General features: G+C 47.9%; 1 long non-coding RNA gene across 1 annotated transcript in view; it reads right to left on the bottom strand.

Annotated features, from left to right (window-relative positions):
• Window positions 1-6,855: 6,855 nt before the first annotated feature.
• Window positions 6,856-15,963, bottom strand: part of LOC132085175 (uncharacterized) — a 37,504-nt gene continuing 28,396 nt past the window's right edge. The window contains exons 2-4 of the long non-coding RNA XR_009420170.1: window positions 14,601-14,697; window positions 12,193-12,384; window positions 6,856-6,943 (exon numbers count right to left, since the gene is read on the bottom strand). This is a non-coding gene — a long non-coding RNA (uncharacterized LOC132085175). The remainder of the gene's footprint in view (window positions 6,944-12,192; window positions 12,385-14,600; window positions 14,698-15,963) is intronic.

The following is a 15,963-nucleotide window of genomic DNA, read 5'->3' on the forward strand; positions in this document are numbered from 1 at the left end:
ACAGCCCAGGGCTGTTCTTGGATGCCATGGGAGCCTGCAGTTGCTGGTTTGTGTTATTTTGCCTCCTGTGAAAGATCTGCTGCCCTCTCCCTCAGCACAAGGAGAGGAATGGGAAAGAAAATATGGCTAAATCCAGAAGAGAGGCTACAAGAGGAATCGGCAGCCCCCCAACATCCCTCTGACAGCCCAGTTATGCCAGTTGGCAATGAAATCCAACAAAGCCACCATCAGAAAGGGCTGAGGTGCAGGCAGCAGGACCTACAGAGGCAGAGATGGGATCTGCACCCTTCCATAGCAAAGAGCAAATGCAGCTGCCTCCTCTTGGTGAGTGCTCTACACGTATTGCTTGGAGGGGATGCAGAGAACATGCCAAGACCTGGGAAAGTCACAGCAGGTCAGGAAAATAACGTAGGTGGTTAGGGAGGAAAATCTCTGAAGCCTGTGAAGGCATTAGCAGAGTGTACAGGCTGTAGTAAAAAGGATAAACAGAAAACATAGGATCACAAAATCATTTAGGCTGGAAAAGACATCCAAGATCATCAAGGCCAACCATTAATCTCACATCACTGTGTTCACTGCTAAGCTGTGTCCCTAAGTGCCAAATCTGTGCAGCTTTTCAACCCCTCCAGGGCTGCTCCAGTACTTCACAACCCTTTCAGTGAAAAAAAATTTCCTGAATCTAAACCTCCCCTGGCAGAACCTGAGGCTGTTTTCTCATGTCCTACTGCTTGTTACTTGAGGGAAGAGACTGACCCCTGCCTGGCTCCACCCTCCTGCCAGGGAATTGTAGAGAACAAGAAGGATGAATGAATAGTGGCTGAAGAGACAGAGGAATACATGTTGTGTTCAGCTACAGAACCATGTCTGCACTGGGAAACAGCAAGTTTGGGCTGTCTTTTTTGGCAGAAAGTGATTAGGTAACCAGCCTGAACATGTATTTTAAATGGAAACCACCACAATAACTCAAAGGCTTCAGCAGAGAGCATTTACTAAACACGATGAGACAGAAACAACATGTTTTATAAAATGCATGAGCTGGCTGTGGTGAGTCTTTCCCTCCCTGCTGAAGCTCTGCTGGAGCAGCTTCCTGGTGCTCCCCATGCCTGTCACAGCCCCGGGCAGCACTGGCTGTTCTGTGGCACTGTGTTTGCAGGGCAGGACACCTCCCACAGCTCTCAGAGCACCAGCAGCTGTGGACTGAGGAGACCCTGCAGGCTCTGGGAGCACCCAGTGCTGTGTGAAGGACTCAGGAGGACAAGGCCACCTGCCTGACCCCGGGTAAGGGGGAGAAGCCAGTGGAGCCCAGTGCTGGGGGAGTGTGTGGGAGCTCACTGCCCACATGGGGTGTGAGGCCAAACACACATTTCATCCCCACTGCTTGACCTCTGTGTCCTCTCACAGCACCAGCCCAAGGCAGAGAACTCACTGCAGAATTCCCCTGTTTTACATAAAGGACAATGTCCTCAGCCTAAGCCCAGTCCCTCAGCTGAGGCCAAGGTGTCCATCCCCTCTCCAGCAGCCACAGGCACCTGGGAAAACACACCTGGCACAAGACAAGGGCCTGCCCCCAGCCCTGCCACTCCCAGCCATCAGCATTGCCCCAAATATTTCTCCCTAAAAACCCAGGAGCAAACCTTGGATTCTAGACTTTTCCCTCCTTGTCTTCCTGAGAGCACAAGGATGGCAGTTTACTCTCTAATTGTTAATTACACTTCCTTGTTAGATTTCAGAGGCTGAAAAATGTTTAGGGATTTATTCTTCTGTGTAATTAACCACAATGATGAAACACCCATTTATACTGCACTGCAGTTTTTGTTAAGGTTATTCATAATGGGAAAAGGCTAAATAGGTTGAGTTCATTATCATTACAGAAAAAAAATTGAGGTGACCCAATCAAATTAATTTGAAATTAAGTGCAGTGAGGCTGATAACTTCACACAAGTCAGGAGTTCGAATGAAAATAGAGGAGACAATCTACAAAGCAAGAAATTATAAGCAGTCAAAGAGTGGAGCTGTAATTACTGCAACTGGGAGATTAAACACATGGTGTGGGCAAACAGGGCCACTGAAAAAATCAGGGAAAGTGAATAAAGAGATGGGCAAATACTGCAGGATGTAAGAGGAAAAGCTGGAGGAGGAAGGGATGAAGATGGATTGGAAGTAAATGGGTAGGGACAGTGCTTGTTAAGCTAACCAGATTTATTTCTCTGCACAGAAATTCTTATGCCGTTACAACACAGCATTGAAGCAAGGTCTTTAATTTTACTTTTCCTGGGTTTATTGCTTGGGCCTCTGTGTTATTTAAGCAAACATCAACCAGTTTCAGTGCACAGCTGGACCTAACTCAAACCCCTTAAATGTGGTGGAAGCTCTTTCCTCTTGTCAGAGGCATCCTGGAGGGGCTGCTGCTTCTCCAACAGAGCAGGGAAGTCTTGTGCTCTGGGAAAATGGGCACCACCAGGGGACTGATGGACGGAGCAAGGAGACAGCATTGCCACATCCCTCTTCCCTCAGAAAAAACAATGGAAAAGCAGAAGCAAAACCAGGTGGACCCCATGATGCTGAGCTCTGTTGGACACCCCGGCACAACAGCAGGAATCAGAGCCCATCACTCTAGGAGCTTCTCTGAGGTTTCTCTTGAGAAGTAAACACATGTTTTGTGCCTCTCTTGGCTTTACCAGAGTGGGGCAAGCTCTGAACGAGCCTCACAGTTGGTGATACAAATAATAGTAAATGGGGTATTCAGGATGCACATGATCATCCTTTAAGGGGTTTAATCTCTGGGAAACAGCTAAGACAATCCATGGAAAACTCTTGTGTGTGGCTACAGGATCACGCTTCAATTCTCACCAGTGATGAGTTTACTCCCAAGCCTTTACCAAGCCCTGTGACATTATTTTAGCGCTCAGGGCCAAAAGGGAGCAGTGAGAGCCCAGCAGTGCTGGGCTTGTGGGCAGAGGCTGTGCTGGGACTGTCCTGTGCCCTTCTAGGACACATGGTAGATGTCAGCTTGGACCATCAGTGGGACATTCTTGTCCCTGGCCACCCCACAGGGTGGGCTTTGGAAGGTCTGGCCAAAATGCCACGAGTCTCTCACTGCAGCTGCACAAGTGGCTGCCCTCCCAGTTCCCCACTCTGGTCAGGCCAAAATCTCACCTTCTGAGCCTTCTGCCTTGTCCCCATGAAATACAAACTGCTTCCCTTTGCCTTGAAGGTCCTACAGCTCAACTTCTCTCCATCCTCACCTCCAAGTCATCCCTAAGTACACAGGGAGCGTTTGGGATAAAGCTTCAAGAAATCATTCAACATAAATTATTTTTCCCCTTCTAAACGGATTACAAAAATCCTTTTATTACAAAATACTAAAATGTTCAAATTATTGGTGTGGAAAAACGTTTCCTGTCGGTAAAATTTTCAAAAATGGAGGTTTTAATCGCACACATAATCCTTTCTGGCTAACATTTCCACTCTTGTGAAACATGGAGATACAGATTGCACAGAGGCCTGGCTGTGCCATGAACAAAGGGAGATGCTGCCTGTAAATAGCTCAGAGGACATCAGAAGACACTTCTCTCATCAGCAATCTTTTTTAGCTTAATATAGCTCCTCTTTGCATAAAACATTGACATTTTTGTAATGTTTGGACCCAATGGTGCGAATGCTGATTTTCATGTGAAGATACAGGAGTGTACCTTCAAAATATGCAGGAACATTTTACAGGCAGTAGTTTCACTTGCCTCTAAAATGCTGGATCTTAATATTTCATACTTATATATATTTAAATGTTAGTACCACAGGATAAATTCTAACATGCTTTTATGCTAATGCAATCACTGGAAATCCAGATAATGCTGTGTATTGGCATATACTGTTAGTGAATTATGGATACCTAAATGTACAACCCCACATGCCTAGCAATTATTTTTGTTAGTGCATTTAACTTTTATTTGCAATCAGAGCACTTGAGGATTGTTCAAATGAAATTTACTTTTGCAATCCGCTGAATGGAAAAACATTTTGTTAAAGGCTTAAAAACAGTAAGAGTGTGATGAGGTTTTAGACTTGCAATAAGGGCACTGCTCAGAGAACTCCACCAGATGGAATGATGTTCGATTTGGTCACAGACTCAGCAATCAAAACCCAAATGCCCGAAGTGAAGGACATATAAGAGAAACATGAGATGAAACCTTGATTTCCTCCCTGTCAAGTGAAGATATCTGCCTCTCCTATGGCAGAGGCTTCCAGAGGCAGATGGATGCCAGGAGGTCAGACCCTGGCAGCTGGACCTGGGACCCTGTGCCCCGAGGTCCCAGTCATGCTGTGCTATGGCTGCTTTTCAAGTCTGCTTTAGCCAATAAATAGGAGCGATAATATCAGGAAGGGGAAATCCTGAGCTGGCTCTGTTGTGCCTTCTCCTCCTGCTGCCTTTGCTGATCCAAGTCTTGGCCAGCCCCCTGGCCTGTTGGCTAAAGATGCTGATCCCCTGGAAAACCTTTTTGTTCCAATGGGCTTTAAGCACAGCCAGAGCTCTGAGCCAGGTCCTGGCAGGGCCATGTGCAGGCAGGACCTGGGGGCTGCAGCTTTTGTTCCATCCCTTACCTGCTTGACTACCTGAGCAGAGTTAAGGACAGTGCAAATCTGGAGAAGATCTGGGTATTTCTGAGAGCTGAAAAGTTCTGGATGTGTCCCAGGCATGTCTGGAATCACTCTGTGTCCAGTGATTTCCTCCTGTGTTAAACACTTGTCTACAGACAAGGCCAAACTCCCTCTTCCAGACTGAGCTGTGCCAGGAGTTACTGACCTCCTGTGCCAGGCTCTGGAGCTGCTCTCATCATGCCCAGATTTCCCTCTGGGAATGTTTGCCTGGCTTGAAACCATTGGCCTGAGCCAGCCTGGCTGAAGAGACCTGGGAGGTGGCCACAGACCCATTTGGTGAGCAGCAGACCATTGCCTCTTCCCAGGCTCAGCATCCAGCAGAGGATCTGACACCAGCCCCAGGCACACAAGCACCGAGCAGATCGTGTCCCTGCAGCCCAGCGAGCTGTGACACCTCTGGGAATTTACTGGAAAGCCCTACCACCTCTCTAAGAGTCTCAGGAACAACCATGAGGGAAGAAAATAAAAAACAAGCCCTCAGAAAAACACAAAATGCTGTGTGAAGTACCTGAAATGCCCCCAACAGTTTGACTAGAGCATGGAGTAAGCTGATAAAATGTATGAACAAACGAATTAAACAAGTGAGCACACAGCAGACAAGTTGGCATGTAGGTGTCTACTGAGAAAGCTTAAGCACAGCAAGGGGAGAAAAAGCAAACTCAAACCAAGGCATAATATCCCTCACATTTTGGAGCAGAGCTCTCAGACCATGTATCATCCAAACCACTCCAAATTACCATCTGCCAGAATGTCCTTCAAAGAAAAAAGTTCCACAAGTTTGCAAAGCAGCAGTTTAATGTTGTCATATCAGATGAGAGGCTCTCTCCAAAGAAGATTTTTGCACTTGAGTAAGAAACACTACACAAAAGTGAGACTCTCGTGGCCAGTGCTACACTGTCAGGTACCATGAGACAATGAATTTTTGGAGTCCTGGCCATGTCATGGCAGGTGCATCTGGAAAGAAGCTCTTTAGCAGCCCCTGTCATTTCATAAGTTACCTGCAAATGTTTCCAGATCCTCTGCATGATCTTCTCAGTATGCAGAAAGAGTCTACATAAAGAACCTGAGCAAACCACTCTGGTATTGTTTCAGAGACAAAGATACACCAGAATATGAAGAGCAGGTTTTGTTTCTCATGTATCTTCCTGTCATCCCTAAATCAGGCTCTGTTTCAGACTAGAAGCTGGATCCTTCTCTGGTATAAATCTGGGTACCTGCTCCTGTCCACGAGGCCCATCACTCCACACACGCTGAGGGCCAACTGCATTGCATATGAGGTTGCCAAGTAAATGCAGGTCTGTGCATGCACCATGTGTTAGACTAGGCCATAAATAATTTATGATGCTGGAGAAGTTGACTATATTTTTAGGTGTAGAAATATGCAGATAAAACAGTCCTGACCTTCAATTTTCACTCTGTACTTCTGATCCTGAATTTGAGTCCATCCAATGCATTTCTAAAGCCTCTGCACCTCTGAATGAGCAACACATCCCCTGCAAAGCCCCAAAACCCATAAATCAAAAAAGGGGCACCAGGAAAACCCATGGAGCCCACAGGACACCTCCTGCAGCCAGCACTACACAGGAAGAGCATAAGGAAGAGCAGGCTCCTTCCCCTGAACCTCAAACATTCTGCAGGTCAGTCTCCTCTGGATTCTGGCTGCTGACCCTTATTCCTGACCCCACATTTAATCAAAACGCCTTTGATGTCAGAGGCACATGTTCATGGGGCCCAAATCTCTCTCTAAAGACCACGGGAGCTGCTCAAATCAGCACCTTGCCATCCTGAGGCAGCCCAGGAGCAAGGATGAGGAAGGACAAAGGTGCTCACTGGGGTGCTTGTAACTGTACCCTCTGTTACATCTTCCCCCAGAGAGAGCTGTCAGTGGGACAGAAGGAGAATTATTCCTTCCTTGGACTTTGCAGAAACAGGGAGCCCAGGGAAACCAAGAAACAATCATAGATTTGACACCACATTACTTCTGGATGTGTCCAATGAGCAAGATAAGGACACACTGAGGAGAAGGGGAAACAGATGTTGCAAGGGTGAGGAAGGGGACAAGGCAGTTTTGTGGTGTGTCACAACACAGCTTTTGGTCTCTGCTATCAGAAATAAACCAAGGGAGGTGGAGAGAGGCACAGAGCCCAGGTGAGGGCAGGTCTCACCTGGACAGGGCAGCTCCCAGGACAAAGGCAGCGTGTTCCTTCAGCGAGGCCTCGCTGCTGTTCAGCCCCTCGATCACCAGCCGGAGCCCACCCATGGACAGGAAATCCTTGGCATTGTCCACCTGGGAGAGAGCAGCTTCCATCAGCACAAAGCCCCAGCCCCTGGAGAACACCTCCCTTCACACCCACAGCATCCCTTCCCTCCTGCTCTGACCAGCAGGGAGTTTTACAAGGAATTAAAAATTCCAAGGGAATGGCTGTGGCTGAGCTTAGCACAGCCCTGCCCACGAGCAGAGATGTCACAGCTGCCCAGGCACAGTGTCCTTGTGGGAGGACATTGTCACACTCAGAAGGCATCACTGGAAACTCAAATACTTTGATTACAGCTATCAAAACTGCTCTTGACATGTATTTTGGCAATTCAGGTGGTGTCAAAAACTCAATATATCTGCTGATGTTAAAAAACTCCAGCTCTTTGCTCTCCCCTGAGCAAGCCTTTACTAGGGATCCAGGGAATTGCATGTTTTGCAAATGAAGTTAATTAATTGATGCTGTAATTATAGCACCAGGAGTCAGGGATGTTTAGGAGCCTGTCAGCACCGGTGTAAAGGGGTGCAAAGGGGGCATGGGAGTGAGTAGCATGGGCAGTTCTGGGAGTTCTCCATGAGTTCCATCAACAACTTCCCATGGACAAGGAAGGAAAAAGCCAGTCCCAGCTTGGAGGGGTCATCCAGGAGCTTCCCCAGGGAGCAGCCCCACAATGACTTTTCTAAGCAAACAATAATGGATTAACTGCCAGTAGGGAAAAGTTTGCACATTAGTGGGAATTCATCAGCCTCTGGCTCTAAGTGGATCAGGGGCTAGCCAGGCACAGTCCCAGCGGGCATCTGCTCTTGGAGAGGAGATCAGAAAAGGCTCTGAGTGCTCACAGACAAAATTTAGAGAAACAGCACAAACTACTTCAAGTACAAAATTCAATCCAAAGTCAAATCAATGCATTTTGGTATTCAATGATTTTTTTTTCAGTTTAAAAGAGGATCTGATGAATGCTCAGAACTGCCTGCACAGAAAAATCAGGTTTAGAAATTCAACATACCTCTCTGAAAGACAGGGACACAACAGCAATCGTTGGCTGATGGAAACAGAATATAAAAATGAGTTATCAGCAGGGCAAGCCGACCCCCTGATGAGGTGGAACGGGACCACAAGCCATGCAGGGCATGTGGGACCCTCTTCTAGTCAATGACTTCATGCTCAGTGTTACATTTATCTCAACCATGTACCTTCATCAAAATTGGCCTTAAGTCAGATATTTCAGGTACCCAGGAGAAGAAGAAGCTTTGTGTCCTACAGGTCTGTCGTTACCAACCAAAGCAGGACCTGGGGAGCTCCAGCTCATCTCTGCTCCCCAGTGGGACAATACCCACCTGTCCCTCTGCAAAGCTGCTCTCTGCAGGTCTGCTGGGGCTGATTCAGGATTTGCAGCAGCTTTTGTATCCTTTCAGATGCTGTTCTTTTAACTGTCCCTAAAAACCAGGCCTGCCAGAGCTCTCACTTTTCTGCAGACCCATCTTTATCTACAAAGAAATCTATGCAGCAACCCAATTTCAGCTGCCAGTGGGTCTTTTTATTACTCAGCCTCTGTAAAAACTGGTTTAGTGCTGGAATCAGACATTGACTTCTGCATGAGAGGGAATATATGGACAGGCAGGAATTTGCATCCAGCAGCTGGAGTCGTAAAACCATCCCCTGCTGTAACCTCAGCAGCACCAGAGTCCTTTGTGCTGCCCCAGCGTCAGTGAGACACCACAGCAGCAGAATGTAAATTGTGCTGTCGTGCTGTAAAGCTTATTCTGAAGATGTGTTTATCTTTTTTAACAGAGTTGTGAGAGCTCCAGTTCTAAAACTAACAAAATCCCCAAACGTAACAACTTGAAGGTATTAACCTCTCTGAGGAGCAGTGTATGCTGCAAGGCAGCAGCTTCTACCTCACTTCAGTCCACTGAAATCAGCACAGAAGAAAAACCAAAGATCAAAAGAGCTCTTGAGTAAAGTACACAGGCAAAGCAGGTGAGGGGAGGGATGGGAGAAGAGCAAATATGACAGCAGTTATTCAGGGAGCAGGTTTGAATTGGAGGAGAAAGAAAATAGGGAGGGAAGGTGAGAGAAAATGTTAGAAAACAAGAGCGAGGGAAAGCAGCATGTCAACTGCACACGATGGAGAGGAAATTAGCAGAGAGAGATGGTGTAGCATGTCAGAGCAGAGGAGAGGGGAAGATAAGCAGAGTAAATAATTGAGAGAAAGAGCCTGCAATGCCTGAGAACGGGTCTTGGCTCCACACACTGCTGTGCAAGCACCGTGAATGCTGTTTATGAGTTACGCTCTGCCTTCTTCACATTTGCATTTGGGTTTTATGCATTACAGATAACCCAGCCAGTCAAACCTTCCTACTCCTTCTCCAAGACGGGCTCCCGAACATGCCAAGCTGAATTGTGGCTGAGGAGAAGCAAACCAAAATAGCTGGCAACCAAAAGCTGAGCAAAGGCAGAGCCCTTGGGCTGACTCTTCAAAGGCAGGAGAGAGCACCAGCCATGGCTCCCACGGCACGCTCTGAGGCACGAGCTGCCCCACACCCACTGCCCCAGGGTGACCATGGCACAGAGCAGGGAGCAGCCTTTGCTTGCACGCCCTCCAGGGCATGGCATTTTCCACTCCACAGGGCATCCCGTGTCCCGGAGACAGCAGCAGGATGGCCGGGAGCTGAACAGTTCTGAAAAGCCACGGCACGGCATGGTACTGCTCTGATGGAGGCTGGGGAAGGTGGGACTTGCAAAGTGGCCCTACACAAGTCCTTGGCCACCCACACCTGCAAGGATCCCCTGCTCCCACAGCAGGGCTGTGACTCGTTGCAGAGGAGTCCTGGCAGTTCAGCCCTTCCAGAGTTATGCAGCACCAGCATCCTTTGGCTGCTCTTCAGTAATTACATTAAGCCACTGCTGCTAAAGTCAGTCCCAAGCAGAGATACTGCTCTGGACGCATTCAACTGACTGAAAGAAGAAAGAGGAGGAAAAGCCATGCTGGCTTAGAGACAAGTCATATTTCTTATCAGCTTCCTGCCTGACGAGAAGGTGCTGCCCAGCCATCTGCCCCGGCAGCGCGGGCACAGAGCAGAGCTGTGATCGGCGCACAAAGGAGCCCTTGTGCTCCTGCCAGCCTCCTGCCATTCCCCCTCTCTGACCCCTTTGATGCTGCATGTGCTTCCCTTTGATGCTCCAGTCCCTGCTCCTCTGCCATTCTGAAATTGTTTGCCCCATCCTGTGCTGCAGGGATTTTTTGCTGGAATAGTCCAGATCGCTATGCTGGAATTCAAGGCATGCCAGGGAATTTGGGGGTTGCTTTTTAGCACAATGGCCTGATGCTCTGGCACCCTTAATCAGGCAAGATTAGCCCTGAGTACAAATATGAAGCTCTTTGGGTGCCCATTGCTCACAGTTATTCTCTGAGTCACACAGATGCCATCAGTGACACAAAAGCAGGGAGAACAAACAGCAAGGAAGCCTCTGCATGCCCACAATGACAATTCAGAGTGGAAATTCAAGACAAAGAGCCCTGGAAATAACACTTGTATCAGCTGGCACATGGACTCTCTCTCTCACAGCAGCAACACTTCAGCTACCTGCCTCCAAATACCACATTTGGTTCAACAAGTGCTGTTCCAGTGAAAGGGCTTGTACTGGCACCTCCCAAGAGTTGTCCTATTCACCCTCTGAAATGACAAAGTGCCATTGGAAACTCTCCCAGTGCACTCCAGACTCTCCCCAGTCACTGGGGAGGGAGAAGCCAAGTCCCTTCCCACACGGCAGAGCAGAGGCTGGATGCCCAGACACCCTCCCAGGGGTGGCACCAAGGCAGGCACCAAGCCCAGGGGAGCAGAGCTCTGTGCCTGCAGCTGCATCCAAGGGGAGGTAGGAATGTGTGAGCTGAAAGCAGAGCAAGAGAGATCAGAGGGAGGGGGTATTACTGCGCCTGAGTGGGTCGCTGCTGGTGAGAGAGAGACAGTGAATCTTGTTCCTTGATCAGAAGGCTGAATTTATTGATATATTATGTCGACGGAAGGAGACCCAGACATCCATTTGATCATCACAGGCCCCATTTTATTGATCAATACGGCAGGGTAAATACAGTTCATAATGAGCTTCATACATATTGCAAAAGTTGAGCTCAGGATTGGTTAGTTACATATCAGCACCTACGCCTACTTCTGCATTCCTCATAGTTCTACTTTTGATACTTTTCACATATTCTCAGGATATATTCAGGAATATCTCTACTCCCTCTCCTCATGTTGCAGCAAGGTCACTGCTGACCTTTCCTTTTAGCTTGCTGACTGCTGGCTTTTCTCTTTCAGCTTAACCAGCGGCATTATTTCAGCGTGGCCTTTCTCAGCTAACCAATTATTAATAAATCTCTCCACAATATTATATATAATACATTATGACTATACTAATAGGAATAAAGAGAGAGGTTTGCAGAGCTGCTAGGCTAGGCTAAGAATAGCTAGAAAAGAAATCTATAACAAAGTTGTGCCCAAGGACTCAGTCCCTGGCTCGCACTTTGTGATTGGCCCTTAATTATAAACAAGAAGCATGAGCCAATCAAGAAACCCCTGTTGCATTCCACAGCATCTGATAATAATTGTTTACATTCTCTTCTGAGGCCTCTGGCCTCCAGAAGACGCAGAAATCCAAAAGAAAGGATTTCTGTGAAGAAATGTCTGCGACAAGGGGGGAAAAGTGTGTACACAAACCCGAGGAAGCGAGATGCCAGGAAATATGTTCACCCTCACAAAGAGCTAATTAGCACAGCAAGGCTCTGCTTGCCACTGCTTACTCACACCAAGACAAAATAGGGGGTTTTGGGTGGCTGTCACCTTTCCTGGTACAAAGACGTTCTCTGTGAACTGATATAAAGGCACCTACCATCAACCACAGCAGCTTTCCATGGAAGCAGAGCGAAAATAATTATTTTCTGAGCAACCACCACTCTACTTACCCAAAAATGGCAGCTAAAACCCCATTTTTTAACATTAAGGAGATAAAAAAGGAAAAAGAGAGGATAAGAAAACCAGCCTGAGAACAGACAACAAATCAGGCAACCACCAGGATACTGCTGGCTCCTGGCACAAGCGATGATTAATTCCAACCTGGATATAAAACAAGCCTGCACTAGTCCTCTGCTGTCTGTTATTGTCCCAGGATTATGGTAATTAAGCAATTTGTATTACCTGATACTGATAAGAAAAATAAAGCCCCGTTTATGACACCGTATCCCCTAGATTTTACATGGTAGTTACTGAGGCATTCTTGTTACCTGGTGAACATATTATTCGAGATCATAAAGCGCCGTGACTTTCTCATCCAGCATGGAGGCAGAGCTGTTGAATTTGCTGATTAATTTGACCATCATTTCATAATCTGTTTCTATCTTCATGTTCAGCTTTTCAAACTCCTCCTTCAGCTGCTCTATGGGTCGGAACTTCTTCCTCACCTCTTCCTCTCGGGCCTTGGAAACAAAAGGAGGAAAAACCAGATGTGAGATAACAAGATAGGAGATGAAGAGAGACAAGACAGACACAGAAAGGAATGCCAGCCCCAAAATTCACAAAGGGAACCTGGCTGTCTGTGCCAATGGATTTATTGCTCTACATCAGAGGTGCAGGGGCAGGGTCCTTCTGAGAAGCCCAGGAACCCAGTTAGCTGTGATATACCCACAATATGAGTGAACAGTAGAGCTCTGTGCATCACTTCTACATCTCTACAGCATTTGTGCACTATTTCTACGTCCCATTTCCATCCAATTCAACATCAAGCCCACAGGCAGCAGTACTGTGGTTCTCTGCTTGCCTGCAAGTGAATCTTCTCAAAACCTGGCTGCAAAAAGCCCTGAGGCACGTCCCTGATCTTACAGCTGAACCTCTCTGGAACTGGACATGAGGCTGGAGAGCTCCAGAGGTCCCATCCAGCCCAAAGTGGCCAGTGACTCCAACGAGTTCTCAGACACAGACAAAGATGCTTTTGCCTTTCCAAGCATTGAGCAAATTCCTGGAAGGGTCTATCTCCTAGGGAGAGGTGTGAGGATAGAAGCTGTCAGAAAGGGAGGCAGAAGGAGCAGTGATAAGCTGGGGGCAGCTGACGTGCTGTGCCATGGGGCTTGGCCAGCACACAGCCTGTCCTGAGCTCATCTCCCTCACAGTAACAGCACTCCAAGGGCTGCCCTGAACAGAGAGCTGATACAAAACATGCGGTGAGGAGGAAAGGCTCTGTCAGAGATTTCAGAGAGCTCCAGAGGTGCAGGAACATCAGCACTGGTGGCACTGGGGACAGAGCCTGCTGCTGCAGGGGACAGAAGCAGCAGAGAGGCCATGCTGGAGCTGGGCTGCCCCAAGGACAGGAGAAAGGCAGAAAGCCCCTTTTGGAAGGCATTTGTCACAAATGCCAAGATGTGTTTGTATGCGGAGTGAGCCTCAGCTGGAGGGTTTGCACTGTCCTGCTCCCCATGAGGAATCAGAGAGGGCTGGAGGAAAACCAAGTGAGCAATGGAGGTGAAAGCTGTGTCAATGGAATGATAAATTAACAGAGGTACCACACCCAACCCATCCCTCCCCGAGCTGCCTCTGCCGGAGCACAGAGAGGCTCGGTGTAACTCCATTTCCTCTGACACTGAGCCTTCAGGGATGGATTTCTCTCTGCAGGAGTGACTGCAAATGGAATACTTTAGGTCCATTAGATGTAGTTGCTTTTAGCCCAGTTGCTGGGACAAAAGCTATTCTAACAGGGGGTTTTAAAATATGGCTTATTTTCACCTAATAGAGTATCACTAATTTTTGCATTTCAATGATCCTCATTTCCAGCAGCCCTTTTCAGCAGCCCTGCAATCAATCAGCAATGCTGCTATGGAAATAATCTCCAGCAAATGAAATCATGCCGTGCTGCCACATAAGGGAAGAAAAAGCCCTTCTGTGACACCAGAACTTTAGAGCCTTGACTCCTCTTTCAGTTTTTGTTTGAGTGAGCCAAGACCAAGGCAGCAGGAGGAGCGAGGGTTAAAGAAATACTGCTGAGGGGGAGAAGGGAAAGAGGCTCTGATGTACCTGATGAGTCACACATCTTCCCACCTATTTACTTAGGGCTGTGGGTTGTTTTGTAACTAAATGGACAACTTGGAGCTTGTGTAAGGAAACGTCAGCCCCTGCTTCACCATGGCCACTTGGGTTTTGCTATCCAGAGCACAAGGTTGGAAACCCAAAGCAAGGAGAGTAAAGGGAAATAACATCTGTAAATACTGTCAGCTGCAATCCAGTTCCCTTTGGGGTCTGCAGACATTTTTGTGAATTGAGCTGCAGTGAAACAGATAAATTACATTGTTCAGAGCAGCTGTGGCTGCCCCTGGATCCCTGGAAATGTCGAAGGCCAGCTTGAATGGGGCTTGGAGCAACCTGAGATAGTGGAAGGTGTCCCTGCCCATGGCAGGGGTGGGACTGGATCAGCTTTAAGGTCCTATCCAACCCAAACCACTCACAGAATCTTCTAGTCGTACAGAAAAGTCAGGGAACAATATCACTAACAGGTTAATAAAGGTATTTCAGGTCCATATTCACCACAAAATTAGTTTGCACAGTGTTTTCCAAGCAATCATTTTAACCATTGTGTTTCAGCAGAGTGTAACAGGGTGCTTTCAGATCCCTGCAATGTGCATTGCTTTAGAAATGGGAAACTCACCTTCCTTTCTGCCTTCTCACTTTCCTTCATTTTAGCCAAGGCCTTTTTAAGCTCCTCAGATGTGAATGAATTTACATCAAGATGAACCTTGCCCAGCCTTGCAGAAGAAACAAAACAAACAAGAACATGTAATGAGTGAAAAACGGCCTCAATTCTGTTTTCACTGTGATATTCTACAAATGGCTAAGGGCAGGAGGAAAGTAATGAAAAAACCTACCATACTCAAGAAAAGATTAGTCTGAGTGCTGGATTCTGTATCAGGCTCACAGACACCTCCCCATGACAATATAGGGCTCTGCTGACCCAAATTCTGAGATCCCACCAAAATAAAAACAGCTGATGAATTGACACCTCAGAATTTCGTGTTGCAATTAAGGAACCACCCCAGTGCCACTATATAACTGCAGAGGGCCTACAAGCTACAACTTGCAGATTTCAGCTTAGGAACATTGTACGGAGAGTCACAGGAGACCTCAGCACCTTTCCAGTGAGGGAAGGGACAACAGAGAAGTGGGAGAGGACCCTTGGTCAGGAACTTTAGTGATGAGACAAGGAGGAATGGGATCCAACTGCAAGAGGTGGAAGAGATTTGATGATGGGAAGAAGTTCTTTACTCTCAGGGTTCTTGTCCCTGACACAGGGACCAGGGCAGAGAGGCTGTGGATGCCCCATCCCCAGCAACATCCAAGGCCAGGTGGGACAGGGGCCGCAGCAACCTGCTCTGCTGGGAGCTTGCTCAGCTTGGAACCAGATCATCTTAAGGATCCTTTCCAAGCCAAACCATTCAAGGATTTGATCATTCTGCCATCCCCATCTCCCACAGCACAGCACCCCTGTATCTTCAGTGACATCACAGCTCCCAGAGGGTTCCAGGTGGAACGTCCAGGACCTGGAAACGAGCACAGCAGACACTTCACCGGCTGCCAAGGGTCACTTGCTGCTCACTCTGCGCTCTGACCCTCAGCGCTGAGGTGCTGCTGCTACCCGGGCTTTCGCTGCTGCCTGATCTGGAGCGCCAATCCTAGCAGGATGTGCTCTGCTTTGCCAATGGAGGTACAGTGCCATGCCAGGCAGGGGGCACCCGGCTTGGGCAGGCTTTAGCCATGTGGGAATGGATGGTGTGGGACAGGAAGCCCACTGGGAGATTGTGCTGCCCCTTGCAGTCTGACAGAGATATTGTGGAGGACATGGAAGTGGACCATGGGCTGGAAGAGGAAGAAATGATGGAGGTGGACTCCTCCTCTACTTCCATGTCCTCCCCTGTTGAGGACATGGAAGTAGACGAGGAGGAGACCATTGAAGAGATGGAGGTGGACATGGAGGATGACATGGAAGATATGGAAGTGGATGAGAACGATGAGGA

Source organism: Ammospiza nelsoni, chromosome 29 (assembly GCF_027579445.1).
Source record: "Ammospiza nelsoni isolate bAmmNel1 chromosome 29, bAmmNel1.pri, whole genome shotgun sequence".
In the NCBI taxonomy this organism is placed as follows: domain Eukaryota; kingdom Metazoa; phylum Chordata; class Aves; order Passeriformes; family Passerellidae; genus Ammospiza; species Ammospiza nelsoni.